The sequence below is a fragment of the Microcaecilia unicolor genome, chromosome 1, assembly GCF_901765095.1.
Source record: "Microcaecilia unicolor chromosome 1, aMicUni1.1, whole genome shotgun sequence".
Classification (NCBI taxonomy): Eukaryota; Metazoa; Chordata; class Amphibia; order Gymnophiona; family Siphonopidae; genus Microcaecilia; species Microcaecilia unicolor.
The window spans coordinates 542594230-542614564 of NC_044031.1; the positions used below are offsets into that span (position 1 = coordinate 542594230).

Below are 20335 nucleotides of genomic sequence, written 5' to 3' on the forward strand. Positions count from 1 at the left end.
ATCTTGCAGTAGATTTCCTGTTTGCATGTGCTAATCACGTGCTATTTATTTTTTAAAATTGTTTTGGGAGGGGGCAGGGCATGAGCGTGGAAGCACTATCCAGCTAGCGTGTTCACATTAGCTCATGCTAACTAGTTAGCATGGGGGGGTTAATGCATTCCCGCATTAATATTTTTGCAAGTCTTGCATGCTAATGGAAAAATTAGTGTGGGACCTGCAAAAATAAAATAGAAAAAAAAAAAGAAAAGAAAAAAAGCCCTTTTTTGAGATGTGGTAAAAATGGGCTTAGAGCACGGGAAAGTCCTGGTTTAAGGATGCACTACGCCAAGATTTTGCCACAGCTTAGTAAAACAGCCTCTTTATCTTCTATTTCAGTGAGTACTTTTTTATGCTATAAGCCCTTTGGGGCAGGGACTCCTTGGACTTGCATGAAATTTGTTGAATGCCACTGAAATCAGTGTAAAGTTACAGCATTAAAAAGCTGTTTGGACCCCTGGGTAGAAACAGGAGGACTTTTGTTCTAGTGGAAACCCTGTATAAAATACCAGATATTTGCATTTCTTTACATATCTTTGTAAATGAATTGATGCTGCCTCATTACATAACGCAATTATCTCAAGATAAGTTGGTTTAGGTTTGTCTCTGTTGTCTCTGTCTTTACTACAGTGCACTGAATGGAAAATAACCTGATTAAAAAGCCTCACTAAAAATGGGCATCTTTGAACCTCAAGTTACTTAATGAAATAGAGAGAGAAAGAACAGGAGAGACAGGTTAACCAGCTTCCAAGAAATTAGTTTTGTTTACTAACAATTCAGTCAGTCAGTGATATGCTACTGCATGTGCATTTCACAGAAGAGTACAAAGGTAATTATTTTTTAACTAAGATCTGGAGTAAAATAAATAGAAACTTCTCAAGATATCTTTCAGTACAATTCAAGGTGACTGATTAATAATTCTGAGAAGAACAATGTTGTGTAGTACATAAACACTTTGTACAGTGGGTGATAGACTTTATTTATATTTTTCTGTGTGATCTTGTTAACTGTAGGCTAGCAGGTGGCAGCTTGAGCTTGTAATAATCTTTTCTTGCTAAATCCCCAAATGCAATTTATATTAGGTCACAGGCATCAACAGCAACTGTCAACAAAATTGGTTTAACTGGTGTAATTACTTTTTTTTCCCTCCAAAACATTCAAGGGTTTGATTCATCCACATTTAGTCCCTGGAAGTGTTTTAGTCAGAAAATGTATGACCATTTGGGTGAAGCCAAATACAAATAATTAATGAGCCTTAACAAAGTCTCAGTCGGCTTTATGTGGCTTTTTGGGTTGCCCTCCCTCCTCTGAGATCAGATGGTATGGCAGTGTTGACAAATAGTGATTGCACTGTTTTTAAGTTAGATGTGTTCCTATATGCTGGCTGGCATGTTTTTTCTTGTTTTGTTTTTCAAGGTCCAGGGGACCAGAACACTGATGGAGCTTGGAAACACTAAGCCCAGGCAGGTACTAGGAGGCAGCTCTGATGGGCAACCTGTGGAAAGATGGTAAGCACATAGGGGCTCAATATTTTGCCACTGGCAACCAGTGCTTTTGCTGCCTGCTGCCATCATTAAACTTGGATAGTCAATGCTACTACTCATTTCTAGAGCACTACTATATAGATTCAGTACTGTACATATTATATGCAGGTACTTTCTCTGTCCCTAGAGGGCTCACATTCTAAGTTTATGTACCTGGGGCAATGGAGGGTTAAATAACTTGCCCAAGGTCACAAGGAACTGTAATGGGAATCAAACCCAGGTTGCCAGGATCAAAGCCCACTGCTCTAAGCCAGTGTTGCCAGGTGGGCGGTTTTACCGCCCAATTGGGCGGTTTTCCGCGACCCGCCGCGGGAAATTTTTGCCCGCGGCGGGTTGCGGTTTTTTGGGCTGTTTTTGGGCTTCAGGGCGGTTTTTTCGGCCGCGGGGGCGGGGTTAGTGACATTTCTGGGCGGGGTTAGTGACGTGGGAGGCGGGGCCGATGACGTAGGAGGCGGGGCCGATTACGGGGAGGCGGGGCCGGTGATGTGGGAGGCGGGGCTGGTGACGTGGGAGGCGGGGCCGATGACGGGAAGGCGGGGCCGGTGACGTGGGAGGCGGGGCCGATGACGGGGAGGCGGGGCCGGTGACGTGGGAGGCGGGGCCGGTGACGGCGGGGGCGGGGTTGATGACGGCGGGGGCGGGGGTGATGACGCGGGGGTGGGGGTGTCAGGGGCAGGGTTTGTGTTTGGGCGGGTTTTGGGCTGTTTTTTGGGCTGGATTGGGCTGGAAAAAAATTTTCCACCTGGCAACCCTGCTCTAAGCATTAGGCTACTCCTCCACTCTGGTGACTGGCATTGAATATCCAGGGTTTTTTTTAATTGCTAAAATGTTAATTGGTCATGCTGATATTCAGTGCTAACCAGTTAACTTTTTAGCGGTTAAAGGGGGAAAGGCAAATGGGACTTGATATACTGCCTTTCTGTGGTATTTTGCAACTACATTCAAAGCGGTTTACGTATATTCAGGTACTTATTTTGTACCTGGGGCAATGGAGGGTTAAGTGACTTGCCCAGAGTCACAAGGAGCTGCAGTGGGAATTGAACTCAGTTCCCCAGGATCAAAGTCCACTGCACTAACCACTAGGCTACTCTTCCACTAGCAACAGTCCATGTAGAAGCCTGCCCTTGCAGATCAGCAGTGCGGCCGCGCAGGCTTCTGTTTCTGTGAGTCTGACGTCCTGCAGGGGGAAGACAGCCTGCGCAGCTGATCTGCAAGGGCAGGCTTCTACATGGAATGTTGCTAGTGGAATAGCTACATTCCATGTAGAATCTCAAATAGTAGCAACAGAATCTCCAATAATAGCAACATTCAATGTAGAATCTCAAATAGGGAAAGGGAAATGGGACTTGATATACCGCCTTTCTGTGGTATTTTGCAACTACATTCAAAGCAGTTTACATATATACAGGTACTTATTTTGTACCTGGGGCAATGGAGGGTTAAGTGACTTGCCCAGCTGCAGTGGGAATCGAACCCAGTTCCCCAGGATCAAAGTCCACTGCACTAGCCACTATGCTACTCCTCTATTCCGAAAGATAGGACAGCTATTTATACAGTCCTATTTAACCCTAAACCTATCCAGTTAGATGCTGAATATTGGCACTTAAGAGGATAAGTTGTGCAATATAACCAGTTATGCGTTAGATGCTAACCAGCAATGTTCAGCAGAGATAACTGGTTATCTCCTGCTGAATATTAGGGGTTAGTCACCGATATGCTTTTTAACGACTCAGCAGCCATGTCTGCCCAGTTAAATAGCTTTGAATATCAGGGGATAGCTTTTTTTTTTCCCTATTCTACCGAATCACTGTATAACCATGTGTGTTTATCTGGCTGCAGGTATTAATTCATATATTGGTTTGTAGGTTCCAATCAGGGGTGTAGCTACGAGGGGCCACTGGGGCCTGGGCCCCCGCAAATATCATCCGGGCCCCTGGTTTGGCTGGTAGGGGTCCCCAACCCCCGCCAGCCGAAGCCTTCTTCAGCGCCAGTCTCCGGTGCAGCAGCATTCGCTGCCTGCCCTTTGCTCTTCTTTCTTCTTGCTCCTCCTGTGCACGCTGACGCTCAGCGGTCTCCGGCACAGCCGCGTTCGCTGCCTGCCCCCTGCTCTTCTTTCTTCTTGCTCCTCCTATGCAGAAGAGCAGGGGGAAGACAGCGAATGCGGCTGCGCCGGAGACCAGCGCTGAAGAAGGCTTCGGCTGGCGGGGGTTGGGGACCTCCACCAGCAAAGGTATTTGTCTGTGAGGGGAAGTGGCGAGGAGGCGAGGTGGTGGGGGGGCAAGGAGGCAAGGTGTGGTAGTGGGGGGGGGGCAGTGGGGTGTCACTCAAAATGTGCCCCCAACCTCGTGCCCCCTCCCATTGTGAGGTCTGGCTACGCCCCTGGTTCCAATTGCAAAATTCTGCATCTTGACAGTGGTGTACAAGGGTGGGGGGGGGGGGGGTAGGAGGAGTCCGTGGAAGGGCACATATAAACACTGGTCCCTGCCAGAGACCCATAGTATGGGTCTTGGGATGAGCAGAACTTTCTTTCAAGATCAAGGCTGGAGTGGGCTTCGGCAACTCCGGTAGTTGGGAAGATGAACCAGTGCTGGGCAGACTTCTGGGCCCCAATATTGATAGAGACAGAGATTGAGTATACCAGTGTTTAATGATGAAGAAGAGGAACCTGTGCAGACTGCTAGGTTCGACTCTGGCCTCCTTGAGTGGACCGTGCGGATCTTTGTCTCCTGACATTTACTATATTACTATGTTCTCCTTATGAAGGAGGAAAGCTAATCATGTTTTCTTTCCCACATCATCAAAGAGCAGGCCACACTGTAGCAGCTTCTATCTTTAAACCACTCAGGTCTTTTACTAAGCCGCAGTAGTGTTTTTAGCTCAGAGTAGAAATCAGCTGGCGGTAAAGGCTGAGATGCCCATTATATTCCTATAGGTGTCTCAATGTTTACCACCAGCTGATTTCTGCCACGAACTAAAAACACTACCGCAGCTTAGTAAGACCTGTAAGAAGCAAGTTGCAACTTGCTTCTTACAGGTCTCCCACTTAGCCATCTCTCTCCTCTTCAATCTGTTCAAAATTCTGCTGCACGACTAATATTCCGCCATGCTCATATTAGCCCTCTCCTCAAGTCACTTCACTGACTTCCTATCCATTTCCGCATACAGTTCAAACTCCTCTTATTGACCTATAAGTGCATTCACTCTGCAGCTCCTCAGTACCTCTCCACTCTCATCTCTCCCTACATTCCTCCCGGGAACTCCGCTCACTGGGTAAATCTCTCTTATCTGCACCCTTCTGCTCCACTGCTAACTCCAGACTCCGTTCCTTTTATCTTGCTGCACCATATGCCTGGAATAGACTTCCTGAGCCGGTACGTCAAGCTCCATCTCTGGCCGTCTTCAAATCTAAGCTAAAAGCCCACCTTTTTGATGCTGCTTTTAACTCCTAACCCTTATTCACTTGTTCAGAACCCTTAGTTTATCATCCTCACCTTAATACTCCCTTATCTCTTGTTTGTCTGTCCTAATTAGATTGTAAGCTCTGTCGAGCAGGGACTGTCTCTTCATGTTCAAGTGTACAGCGCTGCGTACGTCTAGTAGCACTTTAGAAATGACTAGTAAAAAAGGCCCGTTTCCGAAACCAATGAAACGGGCGCTAGCATGTGTTTTTTTTTTTGTGTGTATGTGTCACAGAGTTATTTTGTGTGTGTGTGTGAGGGTGGGGGGTGTGTGCAGGTTGTTGATGTGTCTTTTTTTTTTTTTTGCTTGGGGAGTTGGGGGATGTGCTGTGCTGGCAAAGTGTGATGGATTAGTGTGTGGCTTTGAGGGTGTGTGTCTGTTGTATTGTGTGTGTGTGTGGTTTTGTCTGTCAAGGAGGTTTGTGGAGGGGGGGTCTTTCTGTTGGTGAAATGTAAATGTGGTTGTAGGGGGGTCAGCCTTTGCTGAGTGGTGGATTGTTTTTTCCGGTCTTTTTTTTTGTGTTGTGCTGAGGCAGCAGTGTTGTTTTAGATGGGCGGAAGGTAGAGGAGCATGTTCTTGGTCTGTCGGTATTTTTTGGCCATTTCAGGGCTGCTGTAGGGGAACACTGGAAGAGAAATGTGCTGTGGGAAGCAGCGCTGTCTTTTTCCGTTGGGCTGGGGTTCTGGGCATCCTGGAGGTGGGAGACGGCTTGCCTGAGGACGGGGATGGTTGTTTTAAGTTGGCGGAAGGGAGAGGAGCACGGTCTCGGGCCATCGGGTGGTGATCCGGTATGTTCGGTCCATTTCAGGCCGGCTGCAGGGGAATGCTGCAACATGCGCTGCGGGAAGCTGCGCCATCTTTTTCCGGGTGCTCGGGGAATCCCCGAGGTGGGAGACGGCTTGCCTGAGGCTGGGGATGGTTGGGCATGGCCGCTTTGGCAAAAGGGGAAGAGGAAGGGGGTGGGGAGTTACCTGTAGCTGCGTGAGAAAACGGATATTCTTTGTTTTGTATTATTAGTTTGCATTTCTGTTGAAGAAACAGTGGATGCCTTTTGAATGATGGAGGTGGTGCGTCGGTGTGCGGTTGTTTCGTTAGTTTGGCAGCCAGTCTCCAGCAATTCCTAGGCAGGGAAGGAGTAGGGAAACACGCTCCGCGTGTTTCCCTACTCCTCCCCCTTCCTTGGTCACTGTTTGCTGCTGGCTGGGTCGCGGGTAATCCTTCCAGCTGGGCCGCAGCTTGTCCTGTTCGCCCACGTCCCAGATGGTGATGGGCACGTTGTTTTCCGGCTCCTCTGACTCCATGTCAAGCGATCCCAAATATAGTCTTTGCTATGGGTCCTCTGGCACTCTTCAGTACTGGCATTAGGCATTTAAAAATTTCTCCCCCCCCCTTCCCCGGTCTATTTTTGCACATACCCACAGCAGGAATATTCTTCTCTCGTTCCAGCGGTGGTTCTGTGCTCTCCATGCTGCACAGATAATGAGCCATTCTGTTGGGGAATGCTCCTCCCTTATTGTCATGTAGTTTCCTCTGATTGGTCCGTCTTACGCTGCCTAGTGTTGCCTGGGAACGGTGTTGTGATGGTCCTTTGTGTTTCAGAATGTTGAGAGTGTTTTTTCTGATTGGTCCGTCATGCGAGGGCGGGGCAGAGAGACATGGTCAGTGTTGTGGCTTCACCACCATGAATCCTTGAACCCTTCAGGGAGTGACTGAGTGACTTCAGAATGTTGTCTTCAGAACGTTGAGGGTGAGTTTTATTATAGTAGATAAGTAGTAGTAGTAAGACCCCTAAACCTCTAGGGTACTATACCTCAAATACTAACGAAATTATAAAAACCCTCCTATTTGGGATGGCTTCTGATTACAGGTACAGGGGAAATCTGGAGAAGAATGGGAAATTCTCATACCTATATTTAGGGAAATCTCAGAGGTCGTCTAAGGGATCTTAGCATTTGTTGACAGTCTGTGTTTTGTGCTAGACTGTAATTTTGGAACAAGCAATTTTCTGTTTCAACTACTTCTTGCCATTTGCATCAGTAAAATATCTGGAAAGCTCATCAATATATCATATGGGGATGTCTACACTGGTTATTACTGTTGATTTTGACTTGGACTGAGACTGGCTATTCAAATTATTCTTCAGAGCCGAGGGCTCTCTATTTATTTATGTATTTTTAAATTTTCAAAATACTAACCAAGTAAACACTTGTGTCAAGGGATGTGGTTTCAGTAGTTAGCATATCTGAGTTTAAAAAAAGGTTTGGACACCTTCTTGGAGGAAAAGTCCATAGTCTGCTATTGAGATAGACATGGGGAAGCCACTGCTTGCCCAGGGATTGGTAGCATGGAATATTGCAGCTATTTGTGATTTTTGCCAAGTACTTGTGACCTGGATTGGCCACTGTTGGAAACAGGATACTGGGCTATTATATTCTGGATAGAAGGGACCTTTTACAAAGCTGTGCTAAAAAGTGGTCTTAGAGTGCCCTTACACCAGTGTTTCCTGCACACTAAGGCCATTTCTAGGGCAGCCGGAAAATGACTGATTTTTTTCATTTTCCAAATGAATGGCCATGCACTAATTTTGCCATGCACACATGGCCATTAAAATAAATTAGTGCATGAGACCTTACCGTCACCTCTTTTGTAGGTGGAAAGGGCTTACACACTAATCACATGCTAATCAGTTAATAATCAGAAATGTAGACATGCTAAATGATTAGCGTTGAAACATCCACTCTTCACCCCCAGACATGTCCCCTCAGTGAAAAAATAAAATTTTTAGAGTGCAGTTTATGTGCATGAATTGCAAAATTACTGCAGGATGCCTCAATACATCCCGCAGTAAGCCTTTTTCAGCTGCGGTAGGCACGAGCTAGTGCTTACTGCAGCTTTGTAAAAGGAGCCCTTAATGACTGTAAGTCAAATAAAAAACTAAGGTGCCCTTTTACTGAAGTGCACCAAAATCTGGGCTTAACACAGGATTTTAGTGAGTGCTAAGCCCAGATTTAACACGGCAGTTTTATAGGGTACTAGTAAAAAAGGCCCGTTTCCAAAACAAATGAAACGGGCGCTAGCATGTGGGTTTTTTTTTTTTTCTGTTTGATATTAAGGGATATATTTTTTTTTAAAAAGGAAAAGAGGGTTTTTTAAAGTTGTAAAGTCTGTATGAGTGTTTGTGGTTTTGAGGGGGGGATGTGGGGGTCTATGGGTGTATGCTATTTTTTTGGGGGGGGAGGGGTGTTTGTGGGGTAGGGTAGGGTTGTTCTGTATGAGTGTTTGTGGTTTTGAGGGGGGTTGTGGGTGTCTGTGGGTGTGTGTGCCATTTTGTGGGGGGGGTGTTTGTAGGGGGGTGTTTGTGGGGTAGGGTTGTTCTGTATGAGTGTTTGTGTTTTGGGGGGGGGATTATGGGAGTCTGTGGGTGTTTGTAAGAGAGAGATGTAGGTTTTTACTGTTTCAGTTTTTGTATTAAGGGGGTTGGGGGAGGGAGTGTGTGTGTATGAGTGTGAAAGCAAGATGTTGTCTGTCCATGGCAGTGTGTGGCATTTTGGGTGGTGGGCAGTTTGGTTGTATGTATGTGTGTTAGTGAGTGATGCTGATTGTCCATATTAGATGTGGGTTTTTTTTGTGGCTGGTAGGGGGTGATTCTCTGCGTGTGAGTGTGATACAGTAATCTTAATTCAGCAGGGCACTCTGATGTGGTATTTGTAGGCACTTGTATTTTTGTTGAAACCAGAGGGATCCGTTGCAGGCAGGCAGTAGGAGTAGATATGGGGTTTTTTCGAGTGTGGAATGTGGGTGGTGTTCTGTAGGGGGGGACGGGGCTGAGGGCGCATGTGTCTGGAGGTCTTGTAGGCACTGATTTCAGCTGGGCACTCAGGTGGGCTGTGATCCGTTTTTTTTAGGGGAGGTTGGGCGCCGGAGGTTTCCGTTTGGGTGGTTTTTTGGGGGGGGGGGTTGGTTTGGTTTTAGTGTGGAATGTGGGTGGCGTTCTGTAGGGGGGGCGGGGCTGAGGGCGCATGTGTTTGGAAGTCTCTGTTGTAGGCACTGAACGCCGGCTTGGAGACTCACCGCATGAACAGCTTGCAGAGTAAGGTCCGCGATGTAGTGGTTGTTTAGTGGCGTTCTTCATCCGCGCTTTCCTCGTGGTTGGTCCCCGTGCTGGTAGCTACCCCCTCCTCAGGAAGGGGCAGGACTCGTGTGTGTTTGTTTGTTTTTTTCCTGAATGCCGCTGCATTTTCTTCGCTGTCCCACTCCTGCTCCTCTGCAGCACCGGTCCCATTCAAAGGCTTGGTGGTTTCTAAGTCCATGTGAGTGTTTGGGAGGTGGAACCGTACTTTGTGTGCATCACCTGAGGCACAGCCAATCAGCAGCGCGTGGGCGGGGCAAACACTGATGTTCAAAAAGTGGTCTCTGCCGCCTCACTTTAGAACGTTGGGAAAGTGAGGCTTCATTAGAATGTTGGCGGTGCGTTTTATATAGAGATTTTTCCATTTTTTTTAAAATTTGGGTCATGTACTAATAGAAACATTACAAAAATGAAGACAGAAAGGGATCATGAACCTGATATTCAAGGGATTTATACTCCTAACTTCCCCCCTGTTTACAAAGCCATGCGGCAATGCCAACACAGCCTATTCAAAGTGAATTAGCTGTGTCGGCATTACCATACTGACAGCCACTAGCACGGCTTTGTAAACAAGGGGGTTTGAGAGTTATGCTCATAAATTAGTCTTTTTGAACATTTACTAAGGCTGAGTACATAAAATTTACTTAAAATTTCACTGAACTCTTAAATTTAGGAGCATAAAAATTGGGTGGCAACAGGGAGCGGATTTAGGGTGAGGAAAAAAGTTAGGAGCTTAGCACTGATTTTCAGCACTAGGCTCGTATCTAAGCAAATGAATGGTAGTTCTAAATTTATGAGCATAATCTTTGTGCTCCCTTTTTTATTTTCATCTGTGTTTACAAAAGCGCGCTTTAGGCGCGTTAGCATTTTTAACACGAGTTAAATGTTAATGCGCATCAAATAACGGATCTGTAGGAATGTATTGGCGCATTAGGATTTAACACGATGCCTCTCTCCTTACATTGAGAAGGTAAATCTTATCCCAGTTGTGCATGCCATGGTAACATCAAGACTGGATGTGCAATGCACTATACAATGGTCTGACTACAAAGGGCCTGCACCAGCTCCAGTTGATTCAGAATGCAGCAGCAAGACTCATAGAAGGTTGCAAGCGACGTGACCACATCACACCATTTTTGCAAAAACTTCAATGGCTACCAGGACAATACAGGGCTAAATTTAAAACTCTATGTCTGATCTTCAAGGCCCTGAAAAGAAATGGCTCCAAGTATCTGAAGAATAGGATGATCCTTCACACACTACCAAGGACACTAAGGTCCTCCCAAGGACTTTCACTAACTACACCCTCTCCAAAAGACATTACATGATGTGATACCCGCAAGCGAGCCTTCTCTGGAGTAGCCCCCACACTCTGGAATGCATTGCCTGAAAGGCTCCGCTTAACACAAGACTACCTCTACTTCAGGAAGCAGGTGAAAGTTTGGCTGTTCAACCATGCCTTTAATGGAAGAATTAACTAACTTGTTTAGTCTCACTCACATACACAAGGATTGACTCGGGCTGCACATACTGCAGTGGGACATGTTTATCCACTCCTACCCTAGCTGAGATAATATTTAACCATCTCTCTGACCTCATGTGCAACTTTCTTCAAATCAATCACCTTACTTTCTAATTCTTCCTACTTTCTTACTCATCTATATGTTACAACATTGCCTTACCCGTCACTACCAATTATAATGTTCTACTACATATTGTGTTGTCATTGCAAGTAGTATACCATGCCATACTTTGTATTGTTGTTCAAATATTTTTACTGCTGTAATTGCCTATTACTCATGTTTGATTTATTCTTACTGTACACCGCCTTGAGTGAATTCCTTCAAAAAGGTGGTAAATAAATCCTAATAAATAAATAAACATGCCTTAACTTTAAAGGCACGTTAAAAACGCTTACACACCTTAGTAAACATACCCCTTTATTTTTTAATGCAATTTTACAATATAATCCAATATTTATTATTTTAGATTTTGCTCACACTTGTACAGAGATATTGAAAATCCAATAAGGAAATATTTTGAAAAATTAACATTAGAAAGGAAAATAATAAAACTATTAAAATCCGCAAAATACTGGGGGAGAATATCAATAGATAATCAAAGGAAAAAAATAATACAAATCATTATCATATCAACAATTATAGAGATTAATAGCTGATTCATGGCAGAAATCTGACCTGATAATCCTTTCCCTAAATTGGAGATTGCAGTCAAAATTGATTCTAGAGTAAACGTCTGAGGCCATACCAAGGAGAGTTCAGGAATACTTGCAACCATCACCAACTCAGGTCGCTGATCCGCAGAATTGGACCCCAGCTCTTGAACGAGTGGCACACCTCCCACCACTGCTGACTTCCACTGACCTGGAGGGGAATCAACCCACACCTCTACTGCTCCGGAAGCCTTACTCCTGACTGAAGACATGCTCTGCACTTTCTGCTGGGCCTGCTCAACAGGTTCCATGGGGCTTGCCATTTTTAGCATTAAATCTTAGCTGCCAAATTCTGGACCATTATTCAAGCTCTAGGTCCTTCCTCGTGTTATCCACACTATCGGGGATTCCTACACTAATGCAGAGTTTGGTATCATCTGTAAAGAGGCAAACCTTACCCAACAGTCCTTCAGCAATATCGCTTGCAAAATGTTGAAAAGAACTGGCCCAAGAACCAAACCTTGCGGCACACCACTAGTAACATCCCTTTCCTCATAGTAAGCTCTGTCACGAAGTTCGACTTGAGTGGTAAGAGTGTGCCCTTAGTGGCTACCCAAAGGGTGGTTGAGCCAACAAGCAAGGTTTTTCTCCTGAACCAACCGCTGTTCCCCTTGGGTTGAGCCCTTGGATGCAGGTGGCTAGCAGGGCTTCAGGATACAGTCAAGGGTCGGAGTTCAAGCAGAGGTCAGAGTCCTGCAGCAACAGGAGAGGCATCGATATCTCGGCAGGATCAGGTCAGGCAGGAGGCAGTAGAAGCATCGGTATTCAGGCAGGGTCAGGCAGCAGGTAGTAGATGCATCTGTATCCAGGTAGGGTCTGGTCAGGCAGCAGACAGGAGCAGTGTCAGTATTCAGGTCAGGTCAAGAAGCAGGCAGTCAGTCAGGCAGCAGGAGAAGTTTCAGTGTCCAGGCAGGGTCAAGTCAGGCAGCAGGAAGGAGAAGCACTGATGTCCAGGCAGAATCAAGGTAGAATAGATTAGACAGAAAACAACTCAGACAGCACAGGAGCAGAACCACAGAGAACAAATACTGAGGTGCCGAGTAAAGGGAAGCGGTAGAAGTTAAAAGGAAGGCGTTTGACATCATAGCTTCTCCTCCATCTGTCAAGCATCTGCCCCGAGGCACCCAGATGAGCAACCCAGATAAGCGCAAACCCTGGAGAAGCCAGAAGCACCATCAAGCCCTGGCCAGGAAGTCCCCAACAGCCCAGTGGAGCCCGACTGCCGCAGGAATGAGCATGCTCGTGCACCCTGGAAGTCAATGGGATGGTGCCGCATCCATGTGCGGTGGAGCCCAATGGTACATGGCTGACCATGGCAGAGGCCCGCAGGGGCGCTGCCGTTAGTTGGTGAAGTGCAGTGGAGCTGGTATGTGACAAACTCCATTTACCACTACCCTCTTTTGCCTTCCACTTAACTAGTTCCTAACCCAGTCAGTTTCTTTAGGGCCCATACTGAGGGCACTCAGTTTATTTATTAGTCATCAATGCAGAACCATGTCAAAGGCTTTGCTAAAATCTAAATACACCACATTTAGCGTTCTCCCTCTATCCAACTCTCTGGTCACCTAGTCAAAGAAATTAATAAGATTTGTCTGACAAGACCTGCCTCTAGTGAAACCATGCTGTCTTGGGTCCTCCAATCTATTGGATTCCACTATTCTCTGTTTTTAAAAGTGTTTCCATTAATTTACTTCCCACAGAAGTAAGAGTTACCAGCCTGTACGTCCCAACCTTTACTTCCACTTTTGTGGTGAGGGACCACACTCCCCCTTCTCCAGTCCTCTGGGATCACTTCCAACTCTAGAGCATCATTGAAAAGGTCAGTCAGCAGAGCTACCAGACCTTCCTTATGTTCCTTCAGTACCCTCTGATGTATGCCATCTGGCTCCATCGCTTCGTCCACCTTTAGTTTAGCTAGCTCCTCATGAACACAATCTGCTGAAAAGCATTCAGAGTCTATTACCCCTCCGTTCCTATTTGTGTTTGCCTTTTGCAGTCCTGCTCCTGGCCCTTCAGCTGTGAGTACAGAACAGAAATATTTGTTAAGCAATTCAGCCTTATCTTTACCAGCTTCTGTATATTTCTCCCCTTCACCCTTGAGTCTCACAATGCCACTTTTGCATTTCCTCCTACCACTAACATATAAAAAAAAAATGTCACCACATTAGTGCATGGTATCTGTAAAAAGTTAACATGGGAGTGCTTAGCACCTCCAATTTAGGAGGTGGTAAGCGCTACCTTATTAACTCAATGTTAGTTAGCACAGATTAATACAAATGTGCTTGCTGGTTAACACATCCATGCCCATTCTTTGCCATTGGCATGCTCCCTCCAAAAAAATATTTTTGAAAAATACCTAATGTGCAAGTTAGTGTGTGCAAAAAGGCAAAATACCGCAAAATGTTTAACGAGAAGCTCCAAGAAAAAACAGGAGCAGGCACTGATAAATGGATGAGTGGTGACAAGGATACTAACTGGCAGCAGCCAGATAGTGGTGCTGAATATTTCCTCTGACCACAATGAGACCCTGTGCTAAAATAGCTTAACATTTGTTAAAATAACCTGTCTTAACGGTAGACCACGTTGATAACTTCCCTTCTTAGTAGCCAGAAAAGTAGTGAGCTGTGAACAGTTAGTTCAGTCCACCACAGTTAAACTTCTCCACTTTGCCCAGCGCTTTGATCACGTCACCCCCCTTCTGCAATCCGAACAATGGCTCCCGATCTCTGCTCGCATTAAATGTAAAATACTTTTACTGGTGTATAAATTTCCCTTTGCCCCTCTTTATCTCAACAAACAGCTCATCCCATACTCTCCCCTCCGCTGCCTTAGATCTGCTGACAACATTGTTCTCACTTTACCTCCTCCATCTCTTATCTGCCTCAACAACACCCATGACACTGCCTTCAGTTACTTGGACCCAAAGCTTTTGGAATGACCTCCCTTGCCATATTTATTTATTTATTTGTTGCATCTGTATCCCACATTTTCCCACCTATTTGCAGGCTCAATGTGGCTTACATAATTTTGTTATTACATTGTCATTCCAGGCTATCAGATACAGTTATTAGTAAGGTGTAGAGATTTAGTAATAGAAGAAAGAAGGAAGTAATATCTGTGATCAACTCACCATCTCCACCTTTAAGCAGGCCCTGAAAACTCATCTCTTCATTTCCTCCTACTCACCTACATCATAGTCTCCCTGTGTGCTTCCACCTTCCTTTCTGACCTCCCATTCCTCATTCCTCTTTTATTCTCTATGGCCATGCATTCAGATTCCTAGCTGGAAGCACAGAAATTTTTTAAAGCTCTGTAACCATCTCTCTGACCTTATGTACAACTTTCTTTCAATTAGTCACCTTACTTTCTAACTCTTCTTATTCTCTTACCTATGGACCCTGTTTACTAAGCAGCCTTATAGGCGTGTTAACATTTTTAATGCGCGTTAACCATGTACATACCTACAATATCCCTATAGGCGCCTACATGGTTAGCGCACGCGCTAAGTGTAGGCGCACTATAAACATTAACGCACCTTAGTAAACAGGACCCTATGGGGCTCATTTTCAAAGCACTTAGACTTACAAACTTCCATAGGTTACTATGGAACTTTGTAAGTCTAAGTGCTTTGAAAATACACCTCTATATGTTCCATCTTTGCTTATACCCTTCACTGTCAATTAAAATGTTCTATTATGTATTGTGTTCACATTATAAGTAGTATATTATGCCATACTTTGTATTGTTGTTTGAATATTTTTACTGCTGTAATTGCCTGTTGATTATGTTTGATTTATTCTTACTGTATACCTGAGTGAATTCCTTCAAAAAGGCGGTAAATAAATCCTAATAAATAATATAAATAAAGAATGAATTACCTTGATTTTCAAATGTTCAGTCAGCTACTTAAAGGAACCTATGGCAGTTAAAAGTAGACAGTAGTCACAAACTGAGAAGTTAGAAGGGTCAGAGTATTTCTTTGTCAGCTGAGGAATTGTCTTCACTTAGGGGCTCTTTTACAAAGGCGCGGCAAGCCTACCATGAGCTTGCCATGTGCGAATCCGTCACTACCACCGGCCTACCACAGGAGCCGGTGATTGTACTGCTGCCCCCACCGCATGCCATTTCCAGCATGGAAAAAAAATTTTTTTTTTGGTGCCGTGGGCTTGCTCGGCAGTAATTGCTGCCCAGTTACCACCAGGTTAGCGTGGGAGCTCTTACCACCTCCTAAATCGGAGTGTGTACTTAGTGCACAGCCATTTGCTTTTTTTAAAGAAAATACCTGCTGTGGTAAAAGGAGCCTCAGCGTGTGGCAAATCCACACGTCGATGCCACAGCAGGGCCCCTTTTACTGTAGCATGATAAAAGGACCCTTTAATTAGTTAAAGCCTAATGTATCACTAAACATTTGGCCTGATTAACAACGTATCCAAACTTCTGCACCTGCCATACTCACTTTTTTTAAAACTATTTTCAATCTTTTAAGATCATCAAATAAATAGTAATTATGCATTACAATTTGCAGAAATCCATTGTATTTAACCTTGTACCATGTAGAGGTTGTCAGTTTCTGTTCACTTAGGGATTCATTGAAGCATATAGTCTTACCAGGGATGCATATATTTTGCACACAACTCAATGTGTTGTTTGAGCCTGTATGGCTTGGTTCTAATTCTTGGTTATTTGTTCTTTTGATTGTGGTTTGGATTCTCATTCATTCATTGGAGACTGTGTAGTTGTTAACTAGTTTTGTTTTTTTTAAATTTAGAATTGTAATGTTTAAAACTAAAGACATAATTAAAAAAATATATATTCCTGCTCCCCCCCCCCCCCCCCTCACCAGTTCATATCTGGCCCCATACCCATTCTATCCTACCCTCCTCTTACAGTGCCATTTTTTTTTTAACTTAAATTACACCCTGGAAAGAGAAGTTGTAATTAGAGACTAAGTAGAGGAGTGTGGTAGCCGTGTTAGTCCACTCTTAAGGTTATCAATAGAAATCAAACAAAATAAAACATGGAAAAGAAAATAAGATGATACCTTTTTTATTGGACATAACTTAATACATTTCTTGATTAGCTGACGAAGAAGGGCAACCTTCGAGAGCTAATCAAGAAATGTATTAAGTTATGTCCAATAAAAAAGGTATCATCTTATTTTCTTTTCCATGTTTTATTTTGTTTGATTTCTATTGATAACCAATTAGAGACTAGAAACAAGGGGGCTAGAGGAAAAGGAAAGCTGCAAGGAAGAGAGAGAGAAATGGGAAATAGGAAGGCTGGCAAAGGGAAGAAGAGAAGGAACAGAAGAGTAAATGGAAGGAAGAACAGAATAGAAAAGAGTGGAAAAAAAGTTAAGGGGTCCTTTTACTAAGGTGCGCTGAAAAATGACTTGCGGTAGTGTAGGTGCGGATTTTGGGCACGTGCTGATCCATTTTTCAGCGTGCCTATATAAAAGGCCTTTTAAAAATTTTTGCCAAAAATGAACATGTGGCAAAATCAAAATTGGCACTTGTCCATTTGGGTCTGTGACCTTACCGCCAGCCATTGACCTAGCAGTAAAGTCTCACGTGGTAATGGGTGGTAATGACCTGCACACATCAAATGCCACTTGGTGCATGTCTAAAAATAAAAATTATTTTTCGGTCGCGCGTATTGGACACGTGCCAAAAATGAAATTACTGCAAGAGCCATGCGGTAGTCGAGAGGTATCTCTATCTTGGTGCGCATAGACGCTTACGCAGCTTAAAGGGCCCCTAAGTGACTGGAATCCACAGAGGACAACAGTAATGAACATGAGACAGAGCAATAGGAGGAAAAGAGTTTACTGTAAAATGCTGTATTCAGGGGTTATGCTGATACCTTTGCTCAATTTTACAATGTTTTTTTTTTAACATGGAAACAAAAAACTAACTTCCAGTAGCTTTAAAAGGGAAACACTGTCAAAATATTTTAATTGTCCATGTCCCAATATATCTGCTATCATTTCTTGTATAAGCCTTGATATGGAACATTTTATAATTATTTGAACACAAAAGTGCTAGTTTTTTTAATCCCATCATCCACCATTTCCTAGTATGTTGCAGAATCATCTGCTGTTACGTGGAGAGGTAGCAAGCTGGGAAACAAAATAGCCAAGAGTTCAAATCCTGATTCAGCCACTGATGCTTCTTGTGATCGGTAAGTATCTCTCAGGTACAGCCTTATATTGTAAGCCCTCTGGAGCAGGGAAATGTCTGAATGTAATTCACCTGGAATGCTGATTTAGAAAGGTGAGTAGTTAAACCAAATTTTGCCCATTTTCAGGTATGTGAATGTAGATCCAGAAGCTGTGCCTGAGAAACTTCCCTGTTCCTGTGACGCTTTTCCTGGTTCCTGGCTTTACATCTCCCTGGTTGTAGTAGTTCTGTAATATATTTTATCCTTTATCAGTCCAAGAATATTAGGGGCTGCTGAACACTTGGAGGAAGTTTGTATTTAATGGTACTTCTCTGTTCCGTTTGAAGAAAAGGCACAGGAAAAATTGCAAGCATATTTTGATAATGAAGGGACCCCTTTTTACTAAGCTGCGGTAAAAAGGGCCCTGTGCTAGTTTTTGCTACACGCCATGGCCCCTTTTACTGCAGTGGGTAATAAGCCCGAAAAAAACAATTGGTCATTCGGTAAGCTTGCACTTTCTGCATGGCCATTTAGGAGGGAGCACTTACTGCCACCCCACTGAAGTGGCACTGCCTGATTACCGCCAGATTAACCCCTCTGGAAAGATTTTTAAAATATTTCCGCTAGCACTAGAAATGGCGCGTGCTGGGGTGGAACTACCGCCAGCACCCGCATTGGGCCGGTGGTAGTTCTGGGTTGCCATGTGGCAACCCTTTAGTAAAAGGGTCCTGAAGATATTACTATGCCACACAGGATGGAAAGTGGTCTAATGGTTAGAGCAATGGGCTGGCAACCAGGGAAGCCAGGGTTAAAATCCTGCTTCTGCTACTGGCACTCCTTATGGCCTTTGGCAATCAGCTTATCTTTCAGTGCTTCAGGTACACACTTTGATTGTAAACTCTTTGGGTTATGAACGTACTACAGCTAAATGTTTATCAACAATGTACAGTACTGTGTATGTCCTGTAGCACTGTAAAGTTGAGATGTATTATTATTATTTTTGCTCAGAGAGAGTATATATGTGAAAATTAATGATTATAAAACAAGACATTTGAACACAGCATCACCTTAAACAGGGTGACTTGAGCCCAGAAAAAGAAAACTGACAGGATAAGTCAAAAAGATTTTAAAGAACAGCAAATTTCTTCCAGCAGTAAATTGTTCAAAGCTAAAGTTAAAAGACGAAATGTGCAGAAAATCTTGTCAACTGGTAAGGCTCATGAAAAGTAAAACGTAAAAGCATCATATTTGGTGACTTCTGGACTGTTATAACAACAAAAACAGTTATAACCAGAAATATGAAAATTACCATGTGACAAGTAGCTGTTTTTGGAATTAGGATTTTATAAAAGCAGAATCCAACTATTCTTTTGTCTCATGTTTGGAACAACAACATCACAACTAGAGTTAGGAAAGGAAAGGAGATAAAACAGACTTTGTGCTACAATAGCCATATGACCTTTTGAGAGTCTTAAGACCAGTGTGTTTTTTCTAGCAAAAAAGGTGCCAATACTCAAATGCAAGGTCACCCTTCAGGGGTGGGGTGATCACTGTGGGACCTACCCCACAATAGCTAGGCCCCCTGCAAGCAATCACAAAACCTATGATAAGGCAGAATTGGTGTGTAGAGCCTGAGCTCTTTCATTAAAATTTAGGGTCTCTGGGTCAATTTTAGCAGACAATGGAAAAGGTGCCGGTACTCAGTACCACCGAGTACCCCCTCAAAAAAAACCCTGCTTAAGACCCACAAGTCTTTTTTTAGTACACTGTCCAGGATAGCTGAAGTAGTATCATCTTTACAAAAGGAAGCAAATACTTTTCTGGTAAAATAAATATGCAGATATTTTCTCTTATTCTTTAAATGAGCAAAATAGATGAGAGTTTTGGACCTCAGGCTTAGTCTGAGGGATAAAAGACTAATACTACTGTCTTTATCTTCCTTTCTTTAAATATAACTTAGACTGTATCAGTTACCATGGTGTCTGGTTTCCTTGGTTACAACTTTTGTGAGAGGGCAATGCAGCCAATGAAGGCCTAGTAGCATAAAACTGATCATTCAGGGGTTTTCCTAGAAAAAGAAGAAAAGGCGCTAGACATTTTCTGAGAATGTGTGACTACCACTCTCTGCAAGGGTGAAAAGAACTGCCACTATCATTTTTCTTAGAAACTGTTGTAGATTTATTTAAAAGCAACAAGCTGTTAAAATATATCTCGAGTTGACTCTAGAAGGTCTTATAGTAAAAGAACAGAGAATAAAACAGAGAATATTACAGTGTGTCTGCATCAATCTGTGGGGTGACCGCACCTTAACTGTTTGTACAGTTCTGGTTGGTTACCATACTTCAAAAAAATATATAATGGATGTAGAAATAGTGCTGAGATAGGCAACAAAAATATCAAAGGGAAATCTCATTTACAAAGAAATGTTCAGCAGTATAAGGCTCTTCAACATTTTAAAATTACAAAGGTTGATTTTAACTCACTTAAAATGATTTTGAAGGTAGATGGGCTATACATGATTAAATGGAACGAAAAAGTGTAGGAAAGTGATTCTTGGGTTGAATGGTTATGCAGAATACACTTTTAAAAAGACCCTTGGGTGTGTTGCTTATTCTTATCATATTTCATAAATTTGAAAAAGGCTATAAAACTCTGACCTGAAGATAAATGAAGCACAACCTAGCCACACCACAGGTTCACACATTACATTTGGTTACATTGACCCCAAGAAAAAGAACACAGGAATTCAATTTGTACTGCCGGAGCAAAATAGGG

General features: G+C 43.6%; 1 pseudogene; it reads right to left on the minus strand.

The window, feature by feature from the left end:
• Window positions 1–13292, minus strand: part of LOC115459924 — a 48820-nt pseudogene extending 35528 nt beyond the window's left edge.
• Window positions 13293–20335: the final 7043 nt, after the last annotated feature.